Below are 26309 nucleotides of genomic sequence, written 5' to 3'. Positions count from 1 at the left end.
AAAAATAAAACTGATGGCCAACATGCTTCATTTCATTGATGCTGTAGTTGTATGTTTCACTCTTCTCCACATAATCTGCCCATGTTTGACCACACAGAGTTTAACTCAGGTGATGCTGCTCAGAAAACATTCTGAGGATGCCATCTGCTCGTACCTACAGCTACTTATCGGTAAAAAACAACAATTGTGTGCTCGTAAAGAGCAGCTGCAGTTGCCTCGGTGGTCTGGCTGTTGACTTGGCTGTTGTGTTCTCATTATCAGGTTTCAGTTGTTGCTTTCATTAAGTCCTAGATAGTCCTGTTTATGTCGTAGGAGAAGATATCTGTCCTACCTGAGTTTACTTCCAAGAAGTTCACCCACATTTCCTGCATAGATGATCTTTGTAGCAGGAGTGCTCACTCCTTCCTTCTTCAGTGTCACTAATACACACAGACACATCCGCTGGACATATTCCAGTTTAAATGTATTTCTGGTCAAGAAAACAGGTTTATAGATCTATATACTTATTATAGATTTATAATGAGCTATTTCTAGAAACTAATTAGATAGCAAGCGGTGAATTTGAAACTTCTGGTATTGTCTGCATTGAATAAATAATGCATGTCTGTGTGTCTGAATACATTTATATATTAAAGCCGCACTCTAGGTTTGAATGATGTGACCCTCTATTACTGTCTCACACAAGGAGACTGATGGAGCACACACTGCCTCGATTACACACAACCAAGAAGGATGAGAACAACAAGCAGCGGTCTGCAGTTGGCTGTAATTATTTGGACTGAGAAATAAAAACTGCTGCAAAATTTTCCTGATAGATTATAGTTCTGGACAGATAATGTTTTTATTGACCAATCACAGCGCTCCTGTCCCGTCGAAGCGTGTGATTAGTACAATAAAAACACGACCCAGGCTCTGAAACAAACATCAGCCTACAGAGGCTCAATGTCTCATTTTCCCTCAATATCTTCTGTTATGATGAGCTGTTCACTGAATAATCATTTATGTTTAAATACAAGTAGAAAAAAACAGGTAGTACATTTAAAAATATTTTTTAGATTATTATTCATAGCAGATTTTTAAGGTTTAAAGTTTGATGGTCAGTCAGTAGTGTCAGTAAGCTTTATGTTTTCTCATGGCGACACATAACACTAAGGTAATGTGTCAACAACTCATTGTTTTATTGTCTGCAGTTCATGTTGAACTTTAATGCAGCTGTTCTGTTCTGAATGGACCATCTTCATCTCCACTGTAAGTGCAGAACATCCAGGCTGCTTTATTTGCTATTACTGTGTACTAAAAGGTTGTTTATATTTTCAACATTGTAATTGTGTAAAAACTAAATACGTTCAGTGGTTCATGCATGCTCAGTATGAGGGATTGCTGCAAAGTCAACACCAGTGACTGTCCACTGTCTCTACATGCTCATCCAGGAGGAGTGAATGCTGCAAGTCACTGACTGGATGCAATCTGCTGGGTTTCCTTAGATAGAAAAACTTTTTATCCAATTTGAATAAAAAGCTAAATCCGACTGCACTGTTCAATTGTTAGGATTAATAGGAATGTATGAACCTGACTGTTGTGAAGTGCTTTGAGACAACATGTGTTGTGAATTGGCACTATATAAATAAAACTGAATTGAATTGAATTGAATTGGTCTAGCTCTCTAACTGACATCCTTTGCTTATATGCAGGTTTGAATATTTCAATACGTCCCTATGTTGAAAGGAGTCCTGCAGACAGAAATTCTGATCAAAATAAAATATTTAATACACATATGCATCATGCCGTGTTCTATGTTATAGTTTCTCTAGATTTGATTCAACAGTATGTCACAATATTCACTATGTTGTGGGGCATCATAGCACATTGAACTGTGTAAGCTGGGAGATATTCTTGCTGATATTTGCCCTAGAATCCAGTTATATGAGCACCTGCCTGTTTAGTGGTCTCTGCACGGTCCTGCACCGGGCCCATTATGGCACTGGACTCCGGTGATTAATGAAGATTTATCTGAGGGCTCAGATTTCTTTCCAATCAATCATAAAAAAGCAGCATTAGACACAGCCTCTCTAACGCTCACAGATACAGGCCCAATCATGGTGTCATTTCAACTACATTGCAGTAAAGGAGCAGCCTGACATAATGGTACTCAGCAAATACTCTCGTTCTTCAGTGTCTGTTTGGCAGCTGGCCTGTTGAGCTTTAATGAGATCTGAATACATGGAAGTCCATGAGATGTTGGCACAAAGAGAACAAGCTGAAAGCAAACTTCCTTTTTTGTTGACTGACCCAGGTTTCCAGTGGCGAGCCAGTAAGCCTCTGCCCAGCCAACGCAGTGTGAAATCCAGACGGTCTCTCTGTGCTGCTGCAGCACCAAATATCAATGTCTGCCTCTGTGCCAAAACTGTGGCTCAGACAGGCTCAGACTCACACCGACTCCCACAGTGATGGATGAATAACCAGAGAGAGGCTCTCTTAAAGGGCCACACCAACACCAGCTCTGCATCAACTGAACAGAACAAGTCAAAATGAAATGCACGACCCGCTAACTGAGATGATGTTAGTGTGTCTCAGTTAGGGGGGGATTTAACAGCTTCATCCATCCAAGCATCCATAGCTTCATTTTAACTGCTCATTTTCAGGATGCGTTGGTTAAAAAATAAAACGTCATCACATATCCACCACTGTTCCATCTTTATGAAATTTGACATTGCAAAATAAGCTTCTGAACTGTCTGACTAACTTGAATATATTTTCTCATACTTACAGTCGACACATTGCATAAATGCCCCAAATATTTGAGTTTTTTTATCCTGGTTGCCTCTGCTGGATAACCACATCCGAACATTGTTTGTATTGATGATGAAGGCAGAGGCAGAGTATGTAGGGCTGCTTAGTCCTTCAGATGGGAGATCTTCCTGGACCAGATGAAGAAATAGGAGTTGTAACTGCAGATCAACTCACAAATGTAATTTCTTTGTTTAAAATGTTTAAAATTAAAACATTGTAAAACGATGTTTTCCTTTTTGCATCAGTCAGTTCTCCTTATCAATAACACAGAAATAATGGACAGTTGAAACAGCCTCAACAATCCTGAAGATGTCTGATGTATTCCAGGGTTCTGCTCATGAGATGAGATGATCGCACGATGCTGGTTTATGGAAACATGATGAGATTGCCCAGGGCTGTTTTCATTCAGTCAAGCTTTCATTGGTCCATGGTTCATGCTTTATGCTGGGTGATTGAATCTCAAACTATATTCAGTGTCCAATCATCCAGCTCAGCTTTGATCAGATGAAACATTTATATCTATATATCGAGATGATCGAATCTTGTTCAGACTCATTCAATTTGGGAAATTTTTCTTTAGTTTAGCACCAACAGGGAAGTGTAAAGCAGATGCTAACTGTAGCAGTGGCTAACAGTTAGCCAGCTGTCAGTGCTTATAATTAGCTCCTATCATGTTACTGCAGCCATGGTTTGATTTACTGCATCCCAGCATTCAGGGATAAAATCATGGTTTCCATGGCTACAGGTCGATTAGCTGTATATCGCATGTAGCCGTTAGCATTTTGTCCAGATCTACTTTCAATGTGATACATGGAAAAATGCTCAGATGCTTTTTAGAAATTAGATTTATTTTATAATATTATTCTATTGTTATTTAAGGGAATTTTGTTTTAAAACCTATTTTCACTGATTGTGGTTTTTTGTCTAACTGTTAAAATGCAAGTTTATTACACTTGGAATATATTAGCCAATGGTTGTTGCGCTCCAAACAGCTTTTTACAATATTATTACACACACCCTGATATTGCGATGATGATAAATTTGTGACGTATCGTACAGCCTAATTCTGACCGCCAATTAGACCAGTTGATTTTGATTAAAACTGACAGAATATTAACCCTGATCAAACCAAAACCACTCAAAAAAGCATAATCCCCTGCTGCTGGCGGACATCAGCTTCATCAGAGACATCATTTCCTTTCAGCACAAATATAGAACATTTATCAGAGCATGTATGAATCGACCCAAAGGTACGAAACGACTTTATGGGGATAAAAAGTCCTGAAGCAACAAAACAAAACTGCAAATTTATGAAGACCAAGTTTATTTTCATTTTCTTGGAGATCGGGTCTGCATCGGTTCCAGGATCTAAATGTGTATTTCACCTTCATTCTACTTCCTGCACTGTTTAAAGGTGAATGATTAACGAGGTTCTGATACGTTTGGTAACAGAACTTGGAAACAGACACTTTATCCGGTCAAGTTTAGGGCGGCAGATGTTCAGGTCAAAGGTTGTGTTTCATAGACATCCCAAACTGAGAGTAAAATGCAAGGAAACGATGTATTTCCCAGAGAAGTGTTGGCCAGGTTCTACTATGTGCTTACACTAATAGAACCAGCCAGTAAAAACAGGATTCAGCATGAAACATTAAGGATTTTGCCTACGGGTCGATGAGGTGAGAACTGCAACTCTAACAAATTACCCATCAGTTTGTGTCCACCGTAGCATAATGTCCCAGAGCCCTGAAGACCCGCTGAGACACAACACAGAGCTGAGTGTGCATCCTCAGTTGTGGCTGAATACAGCAGCTCAGTGTTTCAGAGTCAGCAGCCCAGAGATTTCTTTCCCCTCAATACGCTCAGATCCAAATTGAAACATATAAACCCCAAATACCAGATCAAATCTTCATGAAAAAACTGTCCTGCCCCTGATCTGTCCTATCTCCAGTTCTGGTCAGAAGTCTTCATCCATCCTTATCATCATCAGAACTTTTATGGATTTATTTCAACAGCCGCTAATGCGCCGCTAACAGTCATGACAAACAACTTCAGGTTATTTTAAAAATAGGAAGTTTCCTCATCCAGGCATCCAGGTCAGAACTACATCCAGGCTCAAATATATGCATACAGCCCAGTGATATTCAGTTAAATGTCCTGTAGCCAGGTTCATGTTGACTACATGTCTTTGTAGCCCTCAATAAGCTTCTGGATCATTCCCGCTGGATATCTGAGCGCTCCATCTCACATAAATAGTTTACTGAAGCTGGTTGGATGAGGTCAGAGGTCAGACGCCCAAGGTTAGCCTAATTCATCCTTTTCATCGTGGTCCTCCTGGAACACCTGGTCTTTCAACTACCTGGTAGATCATCCCAGCTGAAGTTGAAGACCTTGAGTATAATTGATTTGCTGTGTTCAATGGCCCAGTACCACCAACAGTGGAACAGCCACATAGCATGATGCTGCCTCCACCATGCCTGACAGTTGGTGCAGTGTTCTCAGTTGTGAAAGCTTAACCTTGACTCCTCCAAACATTCATCTTGTCAACAAGCTCAACCTTTCTCCTGTCTGATGATACAAAGTTTCTCCTGAAAACAATCAGCTTGTCACTGTGGGCAGCTGCAGGTTTACGTTGAGTTTTAGGCATTAGTTTTGAAGCAGCAGCATTTTTATCTGGCTGCAGTCTCTACTTGCTGATACGTGATACTGTGTTCCAGTATCTTCTACTTTAGAACCTTTTTGGTTCTTCAGTTGTTCCTGAACATCCTGGCCAATCCCCATCTATCTAAGTGTCACAGTTTGGCTCAAACTTGGGCACTATTGGGTGTTGCAACAGCAACATGATCCCAAACATATTAGAAAGGCTTACATGAAGCTTTCACCAAAGCCTCAGTCTCAATACTATTATAAACCCTAAAAAGCAGGTCTTTGGGAGGAGACATACCGGTTGTGTCCAGTAGGTTGGTGAAATATTCTGGTAGAATGATGCTAGAAGGAAATCCACAGTAAACTTTAATTAAATTAAAATTCATTGCTGTTGTTGGTTATATAATCATCCCACCCTGGAGAAACAGCAGCTCAAACTAATCATCATTAGGAGCCAAAGTGAATGAGACCTTTCAGGACCTATTGCAGGATGTAGGACAATGTCACACCTCTAGTAGCTCTACTGCACATGCTCAGTAGGGTGTTCGCCTTTGCTTTAATAGAACGTACAGTCATACTTAGTGAATCAGAATCTGGGTTCTGATGAGGCCTGTTTATCAGATTAAGAGAACCTTTACAAAATAACAACCTTTAAGCAGGTTTTAAACATCCTTTTCATTCAGCCCACGTTTTTGTATGAAAATAATTTTTATTGGTGTGATTAATTAGGACTGAAACAATTATTCGGATTAATCGTGATTAATCTATTATTGAAATAATCGTCAACTAACTCAGTAATCGAATAACCATTAACTGGAGCATACAGACTCTAAAACATGCCATTTGCTGTAAGAACAACCCACTCAGAGCAGTAATTAGGCTAAAACTGTGCAAAAAATATATACATTTTGCATTTAAGTTGTAAAACCTTCTTTGTCTGTAAATATGCTCTATCCAGAACTCCTGAAGTGGCCTAGCTTTAGCTTCACCTGGTTGAAATTATGTAAAAAATGTCCTATTAAGCACCTCTTCCTATCCAATTATTAATCAATTAATCAAAAAATAGTCGACAGAAGAATCAATTAGCAAATTAATCGTCAGTTGCAGACCTAGATTTAACATTCTAATCTTAAATGCCACGTTTTCATTGGCAGAAAATCATCATAATTAATAGAAACAACGGCTTGAAAACATCAGTCTGTGTGGAATTAATCTATATAATGTGTTTCACTCAGTGATGGAGTTACTGGAATAAATGAACTTTTCAATAATATTCTCAATTATTAATTAGGTCTATCTGTCCTTATCAAGGAGACTTACAGTATCTCATCTCCTTGTTGCATCGGGTATCGTGTTCCTATACCACGTTTACAACAGCTGTCATTCACATCACGCCTCTAAGAGAAGATAATTTTCTTCATTTCTCTGAATAAAATCAAGAAGACTTTATTCCGAAGCACACATTTCATTTCTTTCCTGTTTTCATGCTGATGAATGTCTGAAACAAGGAACTAAAGGAGAAAATAAGATGCTTTTAGGAAGCAGGCCCTGCAGCATCATCAGGCTACAGAATCACTGAGCTCCAAGTCTGTTGAACACAAAACGCTAACATCACAAAGTTCTGCACTAAGATACCAAAATACAGTGGCTCTGCTAGCTGTAAATATTCATCTCTGCAAGGATAAACTCTGCAGTGTAAAAGTACACATTATGCAAAAATAAAGATAAAACCTTTGATTCTCCATGCACGCTTACTCTGTTCACATTCACAGAGAACTACAGACAGCAGCCACTGGTAAGAAATCATAGCTAACAAAGAGCTAACACAGCCCAAAGGGACACCAGGTTAAAACTTCAGCAAAGCAGAAATCATCGGCCAAACTCTATGTTCTGAGGCTCATCTGAGAAGGTGGAACCTTCTACAGATCATCACCAACCAGCATCAGTCGACATCCCTCCATGTTAGGTGCTCCATGATGCAGCACCTTGTTGCACCACACTAATAGTGCAACATTATGAGGACATCCACATCCACTGTACGTCCAGAAAGACACCTGCAGGCGTTCCTCAGAGGGACAAAAGCAACAGTTCAGGCTTGGTTTGCTGCTGCACAGTCAGGCCTCAGGACATATTTTCAGTGGGGATGAAGAGTGAAACACGGCACTGACATTCGAACGCTCAGAGGAGAACCAGAGGACAGGGTGGAGATTTTTCCCCATCACTGGTTATCTTCTGTAATTTGGAAGATTAAAGCTGAAATCCCACATTACAGCTAATTTCTCTGAGGCTTGCTCTCTGCACACAGATACACTGATGCTTAGTTGATTAAAACTTTGTGTTTGGGGAGTAAATTAGCTGAAGAGGTGGACACAAATCCAGCTTGAGCTGGTTTTGGTGGGAAAGACGATCTGCACTTTTAATCAGGTTGCTGCTTCGGAAGATCAACAGGCTGCAGAGACGACTACTGAGAAGAAAAACTGAAAGTATAAATACTGTCAATGTTAGGATTTGCGAAATAGGACCCCAGAATGCAGACGAGCAGGCAACGTGAAGGTAAGTGCAAAACGCTTTGATAAAAAACAAAAACTCACTCTCAGAAGAGGCAGGAACAAAACAATAAACGGACAGGCTTGACATGATCCACAAAACAAGACGTGAGCATGATTTGGCAACAAGACATGATTTGAGAAATGTTTCCGCAAAGAATAAACAGGACAGGTGTGTATATATGGAGTGTGACCAGGTGAAACAAGAAGACAGATTAACTAGGTGCAGGTGAACCGGATAACTTTAATTGACAGAAGAACAAAACGTGGCTGGAGCAAAACAGAGACTCTTGAACACAAACTAACAAAAACATGAAACAAAAGCAGATCCTAAAACCAAACTTGACAAAACACGAACAAGACGACAAAACTAAAGCATGACCAGAAAAACAAACAGAAACATGATTCAAAACTTCAATAGTGAAATAAAACCAACAAAACCCCAAAACACCCACAAATCATAACAGTCAATGACCTGAGCTCTATGATTGTTATAGAAGGTGATCTTTGACTGGTCAGGTAGCCTAAACTGGGAGCAGTATCCCCTCCATTCATTAAACCTGTTTCCATGGTGACAAGACATCCCTTGGTAGAGGTGACTCAACCATAATCTTTTCAGAAAAGATTGAAGATTATTTCAGAGGAGCAGATGGAGAACATCTCATATATTTGTTTGCCATCTGCGTTTGGCTCCTGATTCTATTTCCTACTGCTTCATGCTTCCAAAGTAAACAGGTACATCTCAAAAAATTATTATGTAGATTTATCACACATAGAGTGAAATATTTCAAGCCTTTATTTCATGTAATTGTGATGATTCTGCCTTCCCGGGAATGAAAACACAAAATTAAGTGCCTCAGAAAATTAAGTTTTGTGAAAGAAGTTAAATATTGGAGTCTCCTGGTGTCCCACCCTCATCAGCTCATTAACTCCAAACACACCTGCTGACTGCTGACTGGACAGATGTCCAGAAGACAGTCATGGACACCCTCCACAAGGAGGGAAGCCAGGAGGGAAGCCAAAAAAGGTAATTGCTAAAGAACCTGGTTGTTCACAGAGTGCTGCATCCATATATACCCATTGAAAGTTGAGTGAAAGGAAAAGGTGTGGTAGGAAAAGGAACACCAGCAACAGGGAAAGCTGCTGCTGCATTAATGTATTAATTCATGTAAAAGGAGCACCAACCATGTGATGAGTGCATAAAAATGAACATTTCAGAAGCCTGACGTTTCTGTTTAAAATATCCTTTTCATTGAGCTTTTGTCATATTGTAATTATCTGAGACCCAGAATTTTGTTAGTCCAAACACATGTATGCTAAATGATGAATCTACAATCAGTCTCAAAGACAGTGTAGATGGTCTACCTCCTCTGGCCCGGTCCAGACCTGGTATTAACATCAGTCCTGACTGGTCCAGATAAATGAAGAGGTTTCTGAAACCCGGCGGTTCACACATACCGTTAAAATCTGTACTGTTAAAGACCTACTGATGTTTCTGTAACATCACAGATTCATTGTTTGTCCTTATGTCATTATGTCCTTTTCTCCAACACATTTAGAATATGTTCTGGATTATATGTCCGGAATAAATTACTGAACACACAAACGCTTCCACCTTTCAGGCTGCTTTTATGAGCAGAGAGGAAACTGATTTACAGATTGTTGTTTGAAGTTCAGAGAAATATATATTTGGTTCAGGATCTCAGTGAGGTTTGCCGCACTGCGACCAGAAAACAGAGGCACAGAGAGTTTTAGTTTCAGCTGTCCAGTACATCATACAAACTGGTGGCAAGTTAAGCAGAAAAACCAGTGCAAGTGCAAACATCCAGCTTAATGTTCACCTAGCATTAGCATTAGTCACTCGGCAGCTAGTAGCTGGTGCAGGAGAGGACTGTAGCTTCTCTCTGCTTGTAGTATGGACAGACAAACGCCTCCTTGTGCAGTTTTAGTCCCGAGTAGAACTGCATTAAACTCTTGGTGCTTCATGGAAGTTAAATTATCTTCTGCTGTAGCTTCGCTGCCTGCAGCAACAATGCGTTCAATGAACAGTTTAAAAAGTCAGAGATTTTAACAGCAAGGTAACTCCAGATGGCTTCTGTGGCCAAAACTAACTATAGGCTACTAATAGTTTAATACTGTTATGCTATTCATTTAAACCAAGAGGAATTTCTTCTAGATGAGACGGGAAGAAACATGCTGCACATCCCCTGATCCTTAGTGTAATGTATGGGAAAACGCATTTCACAACGTTGCCAGGCACCTGAATAGTTCTAAAAGTTTTATTAACAAACAGGAAGCAGGATCTGGACACACATGTCAAGGGAATCCGGAGCTCTAAGCACAAGAGGATTAGGTGAGTGGCTGGATTGAACTGAGGAGCAGAATTAACTTTGAATGAAGCCACCAATCTTTTCAGAGAGCGATTGGTCCGGAATGAACTCCTGAATGAGGTGGACAGCCTAGGATGAAGTCCGACGTTACTTCTGAGTTTACGGAGTTTACTCCGGAGAGACTTGGAGGTTCAGGGAAAATCCGTGGTCTGGGCAGGGGTCATACACAAAAGATCAGAAAGCGTAACCAGGTTTGGAGGAGCAGACTTAACTCGTGGTCGGGGAGAGCAGGCGAAAGTCGAGATCTGTGAGTCAGATGACTGAACAAATCCATAGAGGGCGAGGACAGGAGACGTGAATCCAAAATCCAGAAGGGGGGACAAAATCCATGAGGCAGATGACTGAACAAGTCCAACAGGGGCTGAGGCAGGAGACGTGAGAACAAAAACCAGAAGCAGGATCGTAACGAGGCAGGCAAGAAGAGACATGAATGCTGGACAACTACTTGGCAAAAACCGTTCATAAATCTGGCACTGAAGCTGTGGGAGAGTGGACCTTAAGTACTGAAGAGAACAGGTGAGTGGCATGATGCTGATTAATGTTTTCTGGGACAGGCGGGGAGAAACAATGAGGAGATGATAAACTGTGACATGACTTAACTGGGGCAGGGATCAGATGTGATTCATGACAGTACCCCCCTCTTAAGGTCCGGCTCCAGACGGACCTCCAGGTAGAGTGGGGTGATCTCTATGGAACTTGGCAATTAAACCTTTGTCCAAAACATGACAGGCACCGGGTCAACCACCTTGGAGATGGGAAAGGGGCCGATGAACCGAGATGCCAGCTTTCTGCAGTCTACACGCAGAGTGAGATCCTTGGTGGACAGCCAAACTTTTTGTCCCTCCTGGTAGTTGGGTGCAAGGATCCTGTGACGGTTGGCTGCCTGGGTGTAGACTGCTGAGGACTTAAGGAGTTGGGCACGGGCCCTGTTCCAGACTCTATGGCTTGGTATGCTGATGGGACGATGGCAGCCTGATCTTGGGTGGCAAACACCGGTGGCTGGAATCCATACAGTACATAGAAGGGGGACAGACCAGTGGCATTGGAGGCGATGGAGCATGTTTAACTATGGGAAGGTGTTCTGCCCATTTCGTGCCGTCCTCTCCACACAGGATGCGCAGACGGGTCTCCATCTCCTGGTTGGCACGCTCCGTCTGTCAATCAGTCTGGGGGTGGAACCCTGAAGACAGACTCAGTTCAATGCCCAGGGTTTTTCAAAATTCGGCCAAAAACTTGGAGATGAACTGAGGACCACGGTCGGACACAATGTTTTTAGGTATCCCATGAAGCCTGAACACCTCTTGTAACATGATTGTGCTTAGTTCTTTAGCTGAGGGTAGCTTCTCCAAGGCTACTAAGTGAACCATTTTAGAAAATCTGTCTACTATGGTAAGAATGACAGACTTACCCCCAGACTGTGGCAGACCAGTGATGAAGTCCATAGCAATGTGGGACCAGGGATGTGAAAGTATGGGGAGCGGCCTCAGAAGACCTGCTTGCGGTCGGCGAGAGGGTTTGGCCAGAGAGCATTGGGTGCAGGACCCAACGAACTCTCTAATGTCCTTTTGCAAGGAACCACACCAGAAATGAGACTTAACTATTTCTGTAGTCTTTCCTATGCCCAGATGGCAAAACAGTGGAGACGCGTGGCAAAAGGAGAGTACCTTAGACACTAGATGATCAAGTACAAAGAGTCGGCCATCCGGGCATTAACTTGGTGGTGGATGATTCTGGTGGGCCTCTCTGACCTCCCTCTCGACCTGCGTGATGGCTAGACGAACCTTCTCCGGGAGGATGAATCCATCAGAACCACTAGTCTGTACCTTCTCGAAGATCTGGGAGAGAGAGTCCGGCTTGACATTCTTGGTCCCGGGTCTGTATGACAGGGAAAATTTGAAATGGCCTAAAAACAGAGCCCACCTGGCCTGACGAGGATTGAGTCTCTTAGCTGACCGTAGGTACTCCAAGTTCTTGTGGTCAGTCAGGACAATGAAAGGATGATTGGCCTCCTCCAAACAATGGCGCCACTCCTCCAGAGCCATCTTAACTGCTAGTAGCTCACGGTCTCCTACATCATAGTTGCGTTCTGCTGGGGAGAGAGACTTGGAATAAAAGGCACATGGGTGAACCTTGTTATCGTTAGCACGTTGACTGAGTACGGCGTAGGATGGCGTGAACATATTAAATGTGAGAGTCCAAGTCTTTTGAAAAAATGAGAATGTCATCAAGGTAAACAAATGCGTGAATGTTGATGAAATCTCTAAGGACATCATTGACCAGTGCCTGGAAGACTGCCGGGGCATTAGTCAGACCAAAGGGCATCACTAGGTACTCGTAGTGACCAGAAGAGACATGGCTCCTAGGATGAGGCTGCTGCTCTTAGCCTATGGGTTCTAATGTCAGAAGGTTTGGCCTTTACAGGGCAGGTAAAAACTTGGCCAGAAGCTCCACAATAAAAACAGAGACCCTCTTGACTCCTCCTCAGCCTCTCCTGTTGCGACAACCTGGATCTTCCAATCTGCATGGGTTCCTCCGTGGACATAGGGCTTGAAGGATATGGACTTTGTACAAGACCAGGAGACAGTTCTCTGGAAGGAAGACAAGTGGACAAGGTAGTAGTGTTCTGTCTCACCTCTCTTTGACGTTTGTGTAACCGTAAATTGATCCTAGTTGCTAGGTCCTCCAGCTCTCTGAGAGATGATGGAGGTTCTCAGGTTGCCAGTTCATCCTTTATATTCTCACTCAGTGCTTGCCAAAAGATATCTTGCAATGCCTCCTCATTCCACTTGCTATCTGCTGCCAGGGTGTGGAAATCAATAATCAGGTCTGTGACTTTGCGGTTGCTTTGTTTTAGTTTCAGAAGTCCTCGGGTTGCCTCTTTCTATGGGAGGAGAGGACTAAAAACTCGCATTAGTTCATGAGCAAAATACACATATTTATAACAAAAAAGGAGTGGCTGGATTGAACTGAGGAGCAGAATTAACTTTGAATGAAGCCACTAACCTTTTCAGAGAGCGCTTGGTCCGGAACGAACTCCTGAATGAGGTGGACAGCCTAGGATGAAGTCCGACGTAAACTTCCATGTTTACGGAGTTTACTCCAGAGAGACTTGGAGGTTCGGGGAAAATCCGTGGTCTGGGCAGGGGTCAGAAAGCGTAACCAGGTTAGGAGGAGCAGACTTAACTCGTGGTCGTGGAGAGCAGGCGAAGGTCGAGATCCGTGAGTCAGATGACTGAACGAATCCAAAATCCAGAGGGGGGGTCAACATCTGTGAGGCAGATGACTGAACAAGTCCAACAGGAGCTGCGGCAGGAGACGTGAGAACAAAAACCAGAAGCAGGATCGTAACGAGGCAGACAAGAAGAGACATGAATGTTGGACAACTACTTCGCAAAAAACGTTCATAAATCTGGCACTGAAGCTGTGGGAGAGTGGACCTTAAGTACTGAAGAGAACAGGTGAGTGGCATGACGCTGATAATGTTTTCTGGGACGGCCGGGGAGAAACAATGAGGAGATGATAAACTGTGACATGACTTGACTGGGGCAGGGATCAGACGTGATTCATGACATTTAGAAACACTTTATAGATGCATATATTTTATCCTAGAGATTTGGAGGTCATAACTTGGCTACCTAAGGGGAGTCGTGCCCAGTCCAGTGGGCCTCAGGACAAGTTCAGTTCAGACTTACAAACTAACATTAATGAAAGTGCCCATCAACAGCTTCGATGGTGGTCTCAGAGAAACCTTCCTAATCATCTTCTCTGTGTGTTCACACCTGGATTTAGCACTGGGCTTAAGGGCTTAGGAGGCTCGGGACAGATGTTAGCACCAGCTGTGAGCACTGTCTCTATGGTGTTGAGGAAACGGACTGGTTTTAATTGTTTTTATTCTTTTGCTTAGATCAGTCAGGGTGTCTCCACATTTTGCTTCTTCCGTGTTTCTGATTATTGGACCTTTTACCTTTCTCACATGTGTCTGACCTCGGAAGTTCATCGTCTCTTTATGTTTGTTCCCTGCATTGAATTGACAGCTTTAAGGTTGGGATATGGGGCGGTAATCTGCTGCACAACTACAGGGGTTGGACAATGAAACTGAAACACCTGGTTTTAGACCACAATAATTTATTAGTATGGTGTAGGGCCTCCTTTTGCGGCCAATACAGCATCAATTCATCTTGGGAATGACATATACAAGTCCTGCACAGTGGTCAGAGGGACTTTAAGCCATTCTTCTTGCAGGATAGAGGCCAGGTCACTACGTGATACTGGTGGAGGAAAACGTTACCTGACTCGCTCCTCCAAAACACCCCAAAGTGGCTCAATAATATTTAGATCTGGTGACTGTGCAGGCCATGGGAGATGTTCAACTTCACTTTCATGTTCATCAAACCAATCTTTCACCAGTTTTGCTGTGTGTGTTGGTACATTGTCATCCTGATACACGGCACCGCCTTCAGGATACAATGTTTGAACCATTGGATGCACATGGTCCTCAAGAATGGTTCGGTAGTCCTTTGCAGTGACGTGCCCATCTAGCACAAGTATTGGGCCAAGGGAATGCCATGATATGGCAGCCCAAACCATCACTCTGGGCATGCAACAGTCCGGGTGGTACGCTTCTATGGGGCTTCTCCACACCGTAACTCCCGGATGTGGGGAAAACAGTAAAGGTGGACTCATCAGAGAACAATACATGTTTCACATTGTCCACAGCACAAGATTAGCGACTCCTTGCACCATTGAAACTGACATTTGGCATTGGCATGAGTGACCAAAGGTTTGGCTATAGCAGCCCGGCCATGTATATCGACCCTGTGGAGCTCCCGACGGACAGTTCTGGTGGAAACAGGAGAGTTGAGGTGCATATTTAATTCTGCCATGATTTGGGCAGCCGTGGTTTTATGTTTTTTGGATACAATCCGGGTTAGAACCCGAACATCCCTTTCAGAGAGCTTCCTCTTGCGTCCACAGTTAATCCTGTTGGATGTGGTTCGTCCTTCTTGGTGGTATGCTGACATTACCCTGGATACCGTGGCTCTTGATACATCACAAAGACTTGCTGTCTTGGTCACAGATGCGCCAGCAAGACGTGCACCAACAATTTGTCCTCTTATGAACTCTGGTATGTCACCCATAATGTTGTGTGCATTTCAATATTTTGAGCAAAACTGTGCTCTTACCCTGCTAATTGAACCTTCACACTCTGCTCTTACTGGTGCAATGTGCAATCAATGAAGACTGGCCACCAGGCTGGTCCAATTTAGCCATGAAATCTCCCACACTAAAATGACAGGTGTTTCAGTTTCATTGTCCAACCCCTGTACAACACAGTTAAAATGAAGTTGGGACAGAAAACAATGATTTGTAAATTCTGTTCAACCTTCATAAAAATTAATCTTCAACAAAGACAAGCATCTAACTACAACGTTGCAAGGATCAAAAGAAAAATGAGTGAATATTGGCACAAAAAAAAACCCAATAAGGTTAATCAGTTTGAACATTAACATCCTGTCTTTGTATGCTGAACAGGATTAGCAGATTGTTGTTTTCTGATTTTCACACATTCATTTGTATTGGGGTTGTGTGACCTGGTGACCATAGTTTGGAACATGTCCAGCTCATAAATAAACTGGTTAGAGTGAACATATTTGCTCAGTGTGGTATTTAGCCTATAAATAAACCTTATTACAGCAGGAAGTGCAGCCATTCAGCAGATTAAAAGCAGCTATAGTGACGTTTTTATTAAATCACTTATCTCTCTTACACACAATCATCCACCCTGGAACCACATAACAAACTCATTCAGACTTCTTTGTTGCACTGCTGCCAATTCAATGATTAACGTCCAAAAAAATGCATTTGGCATGAGGACCGCTTTTTCCTTCTCTCACTGAAACACTGAGACATACAACATTAACACTCAGGAATCTCACCACGGCTGCTGTCAATTAATATTCTAAAAAGATCATTTTTAATAAAATGTTTGTAAAACTCTGAGTGGCAAGTTATTCAACAATTAAATCTGAAATAAAACCAACAAACAACGGAGCTAGCAACAAACAGCAACTAAATCTGCTGCTTTTAGCTACTGGGCCATCCTGGCAGGACAACCCAGAAAGCTCATATCTAATTAGAGAAGCCTGGTGCTTTATGAGATCGATGCTGCAGAAGGACAAAAAAAAAAAAGTTGGACAGAAATGAAGTAGAGATCTGATGGATTTCACAAACAGCCCATTTAGGCATCTAAAGACAACCAGCAGTAAGAAGAGAAGAGAGGAAAGAAGCAACTATCAGAGTAAGTTATCTGAGTCATATGTTTACAACTACCTACAAGTCGATAACGACGGAAACCTGCCGCCAGGGAGACTTAGTGCTTTCACCAGGGAGTGTTAATCCATCCTAGGATAGAAGAAGAACACCAACAGAGCTACACAAACTAGATCTGATCCTCAAAGGGCCCACAGCACAACAAAGCGCCTTATTCTGTCTCACATATTAGCAGCCTCTGTCTGTGAGCAAGGTTTGTGCAACACAGAAACCCTGATTAAGTGGACAGAGCATGCAAACTGCTGGTAGGCTTCACTGAATGCTGAGTTTCTGATAATTACAAGGTTTACACTCATTAATCACACTCAGACAGGATTGATGAATCAGGAACATCAGGAAGACAAGTGTTACCAATCCCTGCAGCCATGTTTCCAACCAGAGATCCCAGCTACAGTACTGATCTCACTACCTGCCACAGCTCACAACTCTAAACAGGTATTTTATCATAGCTCCTTGTGACAATTTATTCTACAAATCATGTTAGAAACACTGACCTCATTAGAAACAAGGCCTTTAGCTGATAAGTTAAAACCAAATCTATCCTCTGCACCGCAACCAGCAACCTGCACCCTTTCATCCTCTACACAGCAACCTGCAGCCTGTCTACCTCTGCAAATAGGAAGCTACTTTAATAGGCAGGAATGGGTGTAATTATCAGTGGCGGAGCTTAGTTGGTGTTTGCTGAAGAAGCACTATTAAAATTGACAAACTGTGGCTTTATTTCACAGCATAGGTTATAGATGAGGTATTCATATTATGCTCAGTCAGCAGAAAATGGGGTGAAGCTGTCGGATAATGACAAGTTCAAATGCAGCCAGGAACTTTAATTAATCCAATATTTCACCTGAAATGTGGTTTCATCTGGCCACAAAACATGTGTCCATTGTGTCCATGTAAAATGGAGTTATGTCTACAGACCCCTGTGCCTGTGCAGGTTACATAGATACCTGAAACTGTGAAACTGGTTCTCTACTGGAAACTAGAGTCCAACTGAGATAGACGACTGTTTTCCCGAATTCTGCTGAGTCAGGTGGTAATCTTTAGAGGCACCAATCAGGCTTTATCTAGCTGATAGGTCTGACCTGCTGGTTCTGATAGTGCACAAATCCAATTTTCTTATAAAAAGAGCCTGTGCTGCAGGTTCTTTGACAGAGGCAGTAGAGTTGAGTCCAACAGAAAATTAGACATTAAAAGAGAGCATAAAAGAGCAAGCTGCCAGGTGAAGTGTAATGGGAGTTCTTAGTTTTGATGCATTTAATGAATTGTGAATGAATAATGAATGGTGTTTGACCTGCAGATTTAGATTTCTGCAAATTGATTGAGTGATGCATCTCTTCTATGACATGATGCTTCTAATACACACCTGCCTGAGGGATCAAAGGTCAATCATTAGTTATTTCTGGTCAGATTTCCAGTTGAATTTCCTCCAACTCGAAATCTGACTACAACATTATTTTCTGTAGAAGCTTAAAGGTTTCAATTATTTTCTATCTTTGAGATACATTTTGTTTCAACCTTTCTGAACTGATGAAGCTTGGGACAAGGTGTTGAGCCACAGGCTTGAAAATAATGGTTTCTTAGTTAAAATCTGTTTCTACCATCACCTTTCAATAAAATGCTGTTCTTGTAGATTCTGCAAACTTTTCTGTATTTTGACATTTAATATTATTTCAGTTTTCTGCATGCCGTTGAATTTGGCTTCTTGAAAGCAAAAACAGAAGTAAGTGGGTGGTTATGTCATGCATTCACACTGCTGGTCCAGACCAGGGATCGGTCCAGGCATCAGTCCAGGGATCCTCCAGGGATCGGTCTAGGGATCATCCAGGGATCAGTCCAGCGATCGTCCAGGGATTGGTCCATGGATCATCCAGAAATCAGACCAGGGATCAGCCCAGGGAACAGTCCAGGGATCGGTCCAGGGATCGGTAAAAGTGAGAACACTCATACCTTCAGTTGGATTGGTTTGCTTCCGCACATAGATTTTTTAAGACCAAACAAAATTACGCAGTTCCAACGGACTGTTGCAGGGGCAGTGCTGCATTGATCGAAAGGAAAAAATGCACGAAAAGGATAATCCGTCTCATCGAGGTTCTGTTGCTACTTTGGTGTTCAAATGTAGTTGTCCGCCTGGACCCCTTCATTACTCCACCTAAACCCACGACTCATATTCAAACTCTTTTGTCTGTGGATTAGGTAAATTTGTTTTGCAGTCGTTCTAAACATTAATATAAACATCTCAACGCAACGAGAACCATTTGAAAAAATATAACAGTCTCATAAAGTGCTCCGAGCTCCACAAATCAAATCAAAGGAGGACACAGAAGAGGAGAGCAATATTTTAAAATAGGATCAATATGCAAGAAATGCAATCTTTATAAAAGCAATGGGTAAAACCTATAAAACCAATATAATGTAGACTTAATAAAACCCATAAAAAAAAACAAACACCATAACTAAACAATTTCAGGTTGTTTTTCTCGGTAGAAATAAAAGCAAAGCCGTGACCAGAAGATGAAACCTCTGAAGCGTTCTTCTCCCTGTGCCTCTCACTGCTGAATGACCATAAAAGAAACACAGCGCTAAACAAGGTGAACTCTAATAGGTCTGCGTGGTCCACTGCTCTGTTCTGCTCGGATCAATAGTTTTATAAGGCTACGCTGAGAGGGCAGCTGTGAGGCCGAGCAGCCTGTCAGCAGCCGGACGTGTCCTTATTCCGCCGGTTCAGTCCAGTGCTTCCAGTCAGCGCCGTCATGCATTTCCTGACCTTGAGTTTGCACTAAAAGGCCCAGAGAGGAACTCGGAACTTGAGCTGCACCACTGAACATCTCCAACAGATGCACCATGTTTGCTTTCAGAGGTGTTTTAGGCTGAAAGTCAGAAACTGCTGTTAGAGTCCGACCATGGCTAACATTTACAGTCCTGAGCAAGAGATCAGAAGCTGAGTTGGAGCTGCTTGGGAAGATGCTGTCATCGTTGAAAGACAACAGAAACATTTAAAAAGGGGTTCCTCTCAACTGTTGCCACATGCTTGCTGAGGAACATGGATTACTGCTAAATCAATGACTCAAAGCAACCACTAACTGACTGCTTTCCTTAGTTTGTAATGTTTGTAACTGGTTCTCCATGATTGATTGCACAGGAACCAGTTGGACTGATTTGAATTGGCGTGAATTAATACAGATTATAAATTCTAAACTGGACTGAATTCTGGTTCTTCTGCTTGTTAAACAGTTGGAAGCTCTGAGTTCAAAGTTTATCCCATCAACCTTATTTCTAAAGCACATTTAAGGTTGCTGTAAACAGATGATGCTGAGGCTTCGGACACAAACATTTAAAGTGACAGTACTGGTACAAGAACAAGCATCTGACATCTAGTGTCTATACATCTAGATATAGACACAAACATTTCATCATTCGACAAATAATGTATGATGAGCTCATGAGGTGGAAACACAACTGAAATTTACAAAGCTCTCACCTCTAGGATTAGAAACCTTTCATTGGTTCTAGAACCCTGTAGTTAATACCAGATACCTGCAGCTGGTACCAGATACCTGCAGCTAGGACCAGATACCTGCCTCTAGAGCCTCTAGAGAAATATGACCTTCCCGAACCCCCATCCATCTGCGCCACAGTCAGACACAACAACCCTCCCACCAGACCCCCTGACTGATCCCCACCCTTCACCCCATAGCATCCAAGTACCCCACAAAAATGCCAGAAAGAGGTGCACCACCCTCCCGTCACCAAGACCACCCAATCCCTCAACTGCAGTCTACCTGGTTTGTAATGGAAGAAAACAAGTTTACTACGAGTGTCTGTAGTGTCTGTAGTAAAACACTGTGATCACATATGAAGCAGCTTTCTGAGTTGGTGTTCTGCAGGAATCAACCAGGATGCATCGATGGTTGACCACATTAGTGTAAAATCAGGAGGCAGATTTCATGTAATAAGATTTGAATGTTAATCAAAGCAAAGAAGCAAACATGTAAAACCTTCTTTCTCTTGTTCATTGGAGTAGCCTCCACCCCGCAGCTGCTGCACCAGAAGCTTCTCTTGCTGTAACTCCACCCTCTGCCTGATTCATGTCCCAGCCTTCGCCCTCATTATTGGCGCTCTCATTCTGTGTCTGTACTTCTTATTAAATTGCTTGTGACCATTAGGCTCGCTCATCTCATTACTGGAATTGTGATTCAGACCTGGGCCTGCCATCTCTGGGAGCACTCTGTCTCATTAGGGCGCTGCTTCGACCGCAGCAGCACTAAATTAGTCGCAATAGAAAAACCTTCCATGACATGGAGCGATGAAAAATATACGGCTGTTTCCTGAGCATGCAGAAGGAGAGTGTGTAAAACTGATGAGAAGAGCACAGGCTGCTGGTGTGTGAGCTGTTTTCCCTCATGCAGGAGAAAGTAGTGAACAGGTGCATGCAGGTAGAGCTTGGCCTGTGTTAGTGAGTGTGTTATGAGATCTATAGCTACCTAATGAGCCTATTTGCTTATCGGAGTTTCTTCCAACAGTTCAGCTGCAGCAACAAACTGATGTGGCCATTAGGGCTACATTAGTTTCAGTCTGTGTCTCAAATATACACAGTAATTGCAAGCTAGTTTAGATGTTGTGAGTTTGTACAGGAGCGTATTGTTGATGAGGTCATTTTCAGGCCGTTGAAGCGCGTCTCAGACCTACAGTCTCAACAGTATTATATATTTTAAATCATGTTGATGCTCCTGGTTTCTCTTCCAATACTTTTTCCCAGGACAGAGCTTTACCTCTGCCATGGTTTGTTGAAAAAAAAACACGTTATTTTCACTTATTTCTCTGGATGCTTTAACCTTTAACTGCTCCACTTTGGCTGCATTCAAACCTGAGGTGGTTTGAGGCAAATCGACAACAATATCTAGAAGAGGTTAAACAAAGTTCAGATGGTTTGAAAGTGTGAGACGTCCAAACCTCTGAAAACAGCTCCAAACCCTCCACACAGGACCATGTCCTTTCTTCACTTTCATGGTTAATTACTGTGCTTCAGATTATTTGCTGAGTCATGATGTTGTACAGTAGCATGTCAGTAAAGTCTGGTTTTACATCAGAAGTGTGTGGGGCTGTCAGAGCCTTAAAAACGCACTAATACTACTGGAATATTTTCATATTTTTGTCTTATTTCAACCACAGACTTCTCTGTGTTTTTTTAGGATTTTGTCTGACGCACCAACACAAAGTGGTGCATAAATCTGATCTGCAAGTAAAATGAAACATGGTTTATCAAAACCTATGGGAAGCACTGAGACATCAGGTCTTACCCCTAACATAGTGCAGGTTTTCTGGTTTGGTACATCTAAAGGACCAACAGAATGACTTAAACAAGCCTAAAACGTGAAACCAAACAAAACAATGAGAAACTGTATCTGTAAAATATCTAGGTCTGGCTTCACCACAAGCTCAGATGTTCCAGACCAGGACACACAAAGATTGGTCCTACAGCTAATCGGTCACATATTTCATCCAAAACTCAGCCAGCGGAGTTGCTGATTGGACATTGCCTACCTTCAAGTCCTCTCACAGGTGACAGGTTTACGTGGATGTGTCTGTGGAGAACACAGCCCCGTAGTTTAGATCGGGGGACCCAGCAGATGCTGGATTAAAAGTCCTCAGAGTCCTCCATCTGAACAGTCAGCTGTCCAGCAAAGTCTTTCTTGTTCCCTGCAGAGAAATGGACAGAAGCACATTTGTTTAGAAGGAAAGGTTGCCTGGAATAAAATCACACACTTTCATGTGATGTGGGATGTGTCCAACATGATGCTCACCAGACCAACTTAAATGATAAATAAATGACATTGAGTCCATCATGATGGACAAGAGGGGCGGCAGGAGAACAGTCACACCACTTAATTTGGATAAAAGGGTAGATTTATATACAGTATGTATATATATATATATATATATATATACTGTATATAAACATAGGGCTTAGATGTGGTGAACAAACCTAACCCTAGCGCTCCACGGTCACGCCAGTGATAACACTTCTGAGTGTGAATGCTGTTACTGAGTGAAGAAGAAGCTGTTGTCGATATCAGTGAGGGGCTTACAAGTCAGAAAACACGTGGAGCGATAACAGGTCCAATATGCTGAGGTTGGCAGTTTATGCAGGCTGGGAGAGAACCAGACTTTCAGCAGATAACAGGAAGGTTCACAGAGATACAGCAACAATGTTTAACCCTTTTAACCATTTAACATCTCTGTGTGAGGGAATCCGCTGAATTTGGAAGTGTGGGGAACATTTTGGTGGTCTCTACAGAAGATAGACAGAGACAGTTTTATGACGCTAGCAGCGATAATCATGCTAATCCCTTATTTAATATGCTAAAGTCAGTTTAAAATGTTATGTCTTTAATTGGTGGAAATCAGTATCAGCAGGTCAAAGCTTTACAAAACGCAGACTGGAAATATGCCACAACATTATGATCTGTAATATTATTAAATGTTGTCATATTTGCAGCTGTCAGAACCAAGCACCCTGATTAATAATACATTTACATATTTCATACACACACCAATCCCATTAAATTCTATTAGACAGGCTCCTATCTCAGGCACCCTGATAAAAATCATCACACTGTAGAAAAAACTCGTGATGAGCTCATTCTGTTGTTTTACAGTCTAACTACCACCAGGCGGCACTCCTGTTGCAGCTACATGAAGGAACAGACAAAGGCAAACAATCGCAGTTATCTGGGTGGTTTATACTTTCAATTAATGACTGATTATAAAGACAACAACACAGAGAAGAAGTAGCTTTTATTAGTCAGAGTCCTGCAACTACACCCAGAGAGAGAAACAGTCTGGGGAAATAATGAAACTTCAGAGATTCAGAGAAAATGTATTATAGGACCAAATTCACAGAACGTTTTAGCTGAAAATCAAATATTTATGATACCGCTTCTATATAAAACTGTGGTTTTTAGGCATTAAAAGGAACATTTGTTACAGAGAAACCGGTTTTACCTTGGATTATAATGTCAATATAATATAATATAAAATATGTAAAGTTGTTTTCCTTCGGTTTCAGGATGTTTTCATGGGGCACCAGGAGAGAAGGAAACATTCCTACACATCTGCAGTCCTTTACAGAACGTTCTGTTTTGGACCTTTGATACCAGTTCCACTTTTATGTCAGGCAGAAAGATTTAGACATTAGCAAATAAGTAAAAATCAACTCACTCTTCATTTTTATGGAAACTGTTTCATTTCATCCAATAAGCTGCTAATGGTTCTCTATAATTAGCCATTTATCTTCCACTATCTTTAACTGCAACAGTGAGCAGAATGAGCATTTCCTGATTTCAGAGGCCAATGTTTCGCCCTCTAGTGGCATCTGATGCAGTTGTCATTAAGCTTAAAATCAGTTTGTTTTCGCAAGACTTCATGTCTAAATATTTTGAAACGTGTCTGATGGTGAAGGACTGAAGAACAAAGAGTTCTATCCTGGAAAACTCAAGGAACGAACTCTGTTTTCTCCTGGATCCTTCATTCAATTAGCCTCCATCTCTCTGTCAAAGTTCATCAGTCTTTTAATTACATCTCTCCTCTGTTGCCTCTTCTTTCTCTCAGTAAGGGTTTCCAGTGATCTTCATCCTCCGTTCTTCATCCCTAAAGAAAACCTCGCCATCCGTCTCCTCCAGACATGTCCAGCAGATGACTTTGGCCCACTTCCTAAAGTACGCTGCTTCAGTTAGAATCTATTGAGATGAAGTGAGGAGACTAAATAGGTGACTGCAGAAAAATGTCAGAGCTTCTAAGAAGGTTTTCTGCTTGGGGAATGTCAGCACTTCTGTACGAAATGATGCTGGCAGTTCTCTCCTCTCCTTAAATCAGCCCATCCTTACACCCACTCTGCCTCAGTCACTGTCCTCCTTTTACTCTTTTCCAAAGATGTTCTGGTTATTAAAGAGGGTTAAAGTGGGCCAGGAATCCGTCTGGGTACATTAACTTTGTACAAAGCATTGCAAAGGTAGTCATATCCATAGACTCTTCACATTTAAACATGTTATCACCACAAACTTTAGCGTATTTTATTAGGATTTAATGTGACAAACCAACACAAAGAACATAATTGTAAAGTGGAGGAAAATAATACCTGTTTTCATAATTTTTTACAAAGTAAAAATGTTACTGTAGATTTGTAACGGGCACTCTAAGTCAGTACTCTGTAGAACCACTTCAGGAGGATGAGAAGGGTCATGTGATCAGGACTAAAAGCAGAAACTGGTATGTGAGAGGTCAGCTGAAGCAAAAACTGACAAGATGGCCTCAAACGTTCTACCCAGCCATCTTTTAGTTAAACATTTCACCTTTTTCTCTGCAGAACAGCCCGCTTCCTAAGCCAACAACACATCAGAACCTTCTGTCAGAGCTTTAATCCAAACACATCTGAGAAATGAGCAGACCCAAGCTCTCCATTCCATCCTTTCTGTGGTTAAAAAGTTTGGAGATAAAAGAAAGAAGCACAGAATATCAACATGGACGTCATTCTTTAGTAAATTTAAAGGGATAAATTACAAACTTAATGACTGACTAAATCTCCTCCTGATTCTCCAGCAGAAACCAGCAAATTTTCAATTACTCAGAGCAAATCATGAAGCTTAGAGGCAGAGCTTCATTACTGACAAAGCAAACTCATTTCATTCTCAAAGCTGGAACCATTAAAGGGATAATAATGATCTCTTTGTTTAAGGAGGTGGAGCTGAGGGCGAAGAAACATTTTACAGGAAGCCTCAAGGTGAAAGGCAGCATGCAGAGGATCTGCAAGGAAACATCTTGGATTCAGGGAGGTGGGAAATTGAAGCAGAGCAAAACCACAACAGATCCAGTTAGAACAGATTTATTTTAGAGGTCTGAGTGAACTTTTAATTTGAAACCCATTTTTATGATAAAAAATGTTTTTCACAGTTCAGGTATGAGATTATCAGAAACACCGTGCTGTGTTTAGTTCCAGTCTTCATTTAGTTGATGTGAAGATACCTCTGACTGAGGTCTCAGCGTTAGGAAGCAGCTCCATCAGCTCTGAGACAGGTGAGAGGTCAACACTGCATGATCACAGCTCAGAGATAAACAGGTGAGTAATCTCCATCATCTCCTGCTGATCAGACACATCAGGCGTGTTGTACAGCTTCAAACATCCTCACCTGCATTTCCTGCAGGTAAATCCTCTGACCTTGACCTCTCCAGCAGATGTAATCGCTCCAAACAGGCAGTCCTGTCAGAGCAGAGAGCTTCAAACAAGCTGCAAAGCTACTCAGTTAAATCCAACCAACATGACCATGAAGGCCCTTCACTCCCAGCCTTTAATGACATTCTTTCAGGCTGATTAAAAGACTGATTTAAAATGACACTGAGAACCTCAGCTGCATGTTCTGCACACAGCTGAGGAACTTCGGCTGCTCCTGCCTTCAGTTAAATCTGATCACACAGCTCTCTCCACCTATGATGAAGTACCAACTACTCCAACCTCCGCCCTGCACCAACCTGATCCACTTCACTTCTCAACAGCTTCACATGAGATTCTCTCCAAATCCTCCCACCTCCTCTGATTAAACATCCCTCCAGCGGGGCA

At 42.0% G+C, this 26309-nt stretch overlaps 1 protein-coding gene across 8 annotated transcripts in view; it reads right to left on the bottom strand.

Moving 5' to 3' along the window:
- Nucleotides 1-26309, bottom strand: part of si:cabz01090165.1 (uncharacterized protein LOC100333421 homolog) — a 387003-nt gene that overhangs the window by 176506 nt on the left and 184188 nt on the right. For all 8 annotated transcript variants that reach the window (XM_047391962.1, XM_047391960.1, XM_047391963.1 and 5 more), the window contains one exon: nucleotides 22241-22396. The gene's annotated coding sequence lies outside the window, so the exon portion shown is untranslated. The remainder of the gene's footprint in view (nucleotides 1-22240; nucleotides 22397-26309) is intronic.

The sequence above is a fragment of the Girardinichthys multiradiatus genome, chromosome 18, assembly GCF_021462225.1.
Source record: "Girardinichthys multiradiatus isolate DD_20200921_A chromosome 18, DD_fGirMul_XY1, whole genome shotgun sequence".
Taxonomy (NCBI): Eukaryota; Metazoa; Chordata; class Actinopteri; order Cyprinodontiformes; family Goodeidae; genus Girardinichthys; species Girardinichthys multiradiatus.
The sequence above is the reverse complement of the archived record's forward strand: the minus strand, read 5'-3'. Positions and strand labels throughout refer to the sequence as shown.